Here is a 5,167-nt window from a genome sequence, read left to right on the forward strand (position 1 = left end):
CAAAATGCTGGAGGAACCCACAGGTCAGACGGTGTCTATGGACAGAGTAACACACACAAAATGCTGGAGGAACTCACAGGTCAGACGGTGTCTATGGACAGAGTAACACACAAAATGCTGGAGGAACCCACAGGTCAGACGGTGTCTATGGACAGAGTAACACACACAAAATGCTGAAGGAACTCAGCAGGTCAGACGGTGTCTACAGACAGAGTAACACACACAAAATGCTGGGGGAGCTCAGCAGGTCAGACGGTGTCTATGGTCAGAGTAACACACACAAAATGCTGGAGGAACTCAGCAGGTCAGACAGTGTCTACGGACAGAGTAACACAGACAAAATGCCGGAGGAACACAGCAGGTCAGATGGTATCTACAGACAGAGTAACACACACAAAATGCTGGAGGAACTCAGCAGGTCAGACGGTGTCTACGGACAGAGTAACACACACAAAATGCTGGAGGAACTCAGCAGGTCAGACGGTGTCTACGGACAGAGTAACACACACAAAATGCTGAAGGAACTCAGCAGGTCAGACGGTGTCTATGGACAGAGTAACACACAGAAAATGCTGGAGGAACTCAGCACGCCAGGCAGTGTCTATGGACAGAGTAACACACACAAAATGCAGGAGGAACTCAGCAGGCCAGGCAGTGTCTACGGACAGAGTAAGACACACAAAATGCTGGAGGAACTCAGGAGGTCAGACAGTGTCTACGGACAGAGTAACACACACAAAATGATGGAGGAACTCAGCAGGCCAGGCAGTGTCTACGGACAGAGTAACACACACAAAATGATGGAGGAACTCAGCAGGTCAGACGGTGTCTACGGACAGAGTAACACACACAAAATGCAGGAGGAACTCAGCACGCCAGGCAGTGTCTATGGACAGAGTAACACACACAAAATGCTGGAGGAACTCAGCAGGTCAGACAGTGTCTATGGACAGAGTAACACACACAAAATGCTGGAGGAACTCAGCAGGTCAGACAGTGTCTATGGACAGAGTAACACAGACAAAATGCTGGAGGAACTCAGCAGGTCAGACAGTGTCTATGGATAGAGTAACACACACAAAATGCTGGAGGAACTCAGCAGGTCAGACGGTGTCTACGGACAGAGTAACACACACAAAATCCTGGAGGAACTCAGCAGGTCAGACGGTGTCTATGGACAGAGTAACAAACACAAAATGCAGGAGGAACTCAGCGGGCCAGGCAGTGTCTACGGACAGAGTAACACACACAAAATGCTGGAGGAACTCAGCAGGTCAGACAGTGTCTACGGACAGAGTAACACACAAAAAATTCAGGAGGAACTCAGCAGGCCAGGAAGTGTCTACGGACAGAGTAACACACACAAAATGCTGGAGGAACTCAGCAGGTCAGACAGTGTCTACGGACAGAGTAACACACACAAAATGCAGGAGGAACTCAGCAGGCCAGGCAGTGTCTACGGACAGAGTAACACACACAAAATGCTGGAGGAACTCAGCAGGTCAGTTGGTGTCTATGGACTGAGTAACACACACAAAATGCTGGAGGAACTCAGCAGGTCAGACTGTGTCTATGGACAGAGTAACACAGACAAAATGCTGGAGGAACTCAGCAGGTCAGACAGTGTCTATGGATAGAGTAACACACACAAAATGCTGGAGGAACTCAGCAGGTCAGACGGTGTCTCTGGACAGAGTAACACACACAAAATGCTGGGGGAACTCAGCAGGTCAGACGGTGTCTACGGACAGAGTAACACACACAAAATGCTGGAGGAACTCAGCAGGTCAGACGGTGTCTATGGACAGAGTAACACACAAAATGCTGGAGGAACTCACAGGCCAGGCAGTGTCTACGGACAGAGTAAGACACACAAAATGCTGGAGGAACTCAGCAGGTCAGACAGTGTCTACGGACAGAGTAACACACACAAAATGCTGGAGGAACTCACAGGTCAGACGGTGTCTATGGACAGAGTAACACACAAAATGCTGGAGGAACCCACAGGTCAGACGGTGTCTATGGACAGAGTAACACACACAAAATGCTGGAGGAACTCAGCAGGTCAGACGGTGTCTACAGACAGAGTAACACACACAAAATGCTGGGGGAGCTCAGCAGGTCAGACGGTGTCTATGGTCAGAGTAACACACACAAAATGCTGAAGGAACTCAGCAGGTCAGACAGTGTCTATGGACAGAGTAACACAGACAAAATGCTGGAGGAACTCAGCAGGTCAGACAGTGTCTATGGATAGAGTAACACACACAAAATGCTGGAGGAACTCAGCAGGTCAGACGGTGTCTCTGGACAGAGTAACACACACAAAATGCTGGGGGAACTCAGCAGGTCAGACGGTGTCTACGGACAGAGTAACACACACAAAATGCTGAAGGAACTCAGCAGGTCAGACGGTGTCTATGGACAGAGTAACACACAAAATGCTGGAGGAACTCACAGGCCAGACAGTGTCTACGGACAGAGTAAGACACACAAAATGCTGGAGGAACTCAGCAGGTCAGACAGTGTCTACGGACAGAGTAACACACACAAAATGCTGGAGGAACTCACAGGTCAGACGGTGTCTATGGACAGAGTAACACACAAAATGCTGGAGGAACTCACAGGTCAGAGAGTGTCTATGGACAGAGTAACACACACAAAATGCTGGAGGAACTCAGCAGGTCAGACGGTGTCTACAGACAGAGTAACACACACAAAATGCTGGGGGAGCTCAGCAGGTCAGATGGTGTCTATGGTCAGAGTAACACACAGAAAATGCTGGAGGAACTCAGCAGGTCAGACGGTGTCTATGGACAGAGTAACACACAGAAAATGCAGGAGGAACTCAGCAGGCCAGGCAGTGTCTATGGACAGAGTAACAAACACAAAATGCTGGAGGAACTCAGCAGGCCAGGCAGTGTCTACGGACAGAGTAAGACACACAAAATGCTGGAGGAACTCAGCAGGTCAGACAGTGTCTACGGACAGTGTAACACACACAAAATGATGGAGGAACTCAGCAGGCCAGGCGGTGTCTACGGACAGAGTAACACACACAAAATGATGGAGGAACTCAGCAGGTCAGACGGTGTCTACGGACAGAGTAACACACACAAAATGCAGGAGGAACTCAGCAGGCCATGCAGTGTCTATGGACAGAGTAACACACACAAAATGCTGGAGGAACTCAGCAGGTCAGACAGTATCTATGGTCGGAGTAACACACACAAAATGCTGGAGGAACTCAGCAGGTCAGACAGTGTCTATGGACAGAGTAACACACACAAAATGCTGGAGGAACTCAGCAGGTCAGACAGTGTCTATGGACAGAGTAACACAGACAAAATGCTGGAGGAACTCAGCAGGTCAGACAGTGTCTATGGATAGAGTAACACACGAAATGCTGGAGGAACTCAGCAGGTCAGACGGTGTCTACGGACAGAGTAACACACACAAAATTCTGGAGGAACTCAGCAGGTCAGACGGTGTCTATGGACAGAGTAACAAACACAAAATGCAGGAGGAACTCAGCAGGCCAGGCAGTGTCTACGGACAGAGTAACACACACAAAATGCTGGAGGAACTCAGCAGGTCAGACAGTGTCTACGGACAGAGTAACACACAAAAAATTCAGGAGGAACTCAGCAGGCCAGGCAGTGTCTACGGACAGAGTAACACACACAAAATGCTGGAGGAACTCAGCAGGTCAGACAGTGTCTACGGACAGAGTAACACACACAAAATGCAGGAGGAACTCAGCAGGTCAGTTGGTGTCTATGGACTGAGTAACACACACAAAATGCTTGAGGAACTCAGCAGGTCAGACAGTGTCTATGGACAGAGTAACACAGACAAAATGCTGGAGGAACTCAGCAGGTCAGACAGTGTCTATGGATAGAGTAACACACACAAAATGCTGGAGGAACTCAGCAGGTCAGACGGTGTCTCTGGACAGAGTAACACACACAAAATGCTGGGGGAACTCAGCAGGTCAGACGGTGTCTACGGACAGAGTAACACACACAAAATGCTGAAGGAACTCAGCAGTTCAGACGGTGTCTATGGACAGAGTAACACACAAAATGCTGGAGGAACTCACAGGCCAGGCAGTGTCTACGGACAGAGTAAGACACACAAAATGCTGGAGGAACTCAACAGGTCAGACAGTGTCTACGGACAGAGTAACACACACAAAATGCTGGTGGAACTCACAGGTCAGACGGTGTCTATGGACAGAGTAACACACAAAATGCTGGAGGAACTCACAGGTCAGACGGTGTCTATGGACAGAGTAACACACACAAAATGCTGGAGGAACTCAGCAGGTCAGACGGTGTCTACAGACAGAGTAACACACACAAAATGCTGGAGGAACTCAGCAGGTCAGACTGTGTCTATGGACAGAGTAACACAGACAAAATGCTGGAGGAACTCAGCAGGTCAGACAGTGTCTATGGATAGAGTAACACACACAAAATGCTGGAGGAACTCAGCAGGTCAGACGGTGTCTCTGGACAGAGTAACACACACAAAATGCTGGGGGAACTCAGCAGGTCAGACGGTGTCTACGGACAGAGTAACACACACAAAATGCTGGAGGAACTCAGCAGGTCAGACGGTGTCTATGGACAGAGTAACACACAAAATGCTGGAGGAACTCACAGGCCAGGCAGTGTCTACGGACAGAGTAAGACACACAAAATGCTGGAGGAACTCAGCAGGTCAGACAGTGTCTACGGACAGAGTAACACACACAAAATGCTGGAGGAACTCACAGGTCAGACGGTGTCTATGGACAGAGTAACACACACAAAATGCTGGAGGAACTCAGCAGGTCAGACGGTGTCTACGGACAGAGTAACACACACAAAATGCTGGAGGAACTCAGCAGGTCAGACGGTGTCTACGGACAGAGTAACACACACAAAATGCTGAAGGAACTCAGCAGGTCAGACGGTGTCTATGGACAGAGTAACACACAGAAAATGCTGGAGGAACTCAGCACGCCAGGCAGTGTCTATGGACAGAGTAACACACACAAAATGCAGGAGGAACTCAGCAGGCCAGGCAGTGTCTACGGACAGAGTAAGACACACAAAATGCTGGAGGAACTCAGGAGGTCAGACAGTGTCTACGGACAGAGTAACACACACAAAATGATGGA

The sequence above is a fragment of the Hemitrygon akajei genome, chromosome 24 (assembly GCF_048418815.1).
Source record: "Hemitrygon akajei chromosome 24, sHemAka1.3, whole genome shotgun sequence".
Lineage (NCBI taxonomy): Eukaryota > Metazoa > Chordata > Chondrichthyes > Myliobatiformes > Dasyatidae > Hemitrygon > Hemitrygon akajei.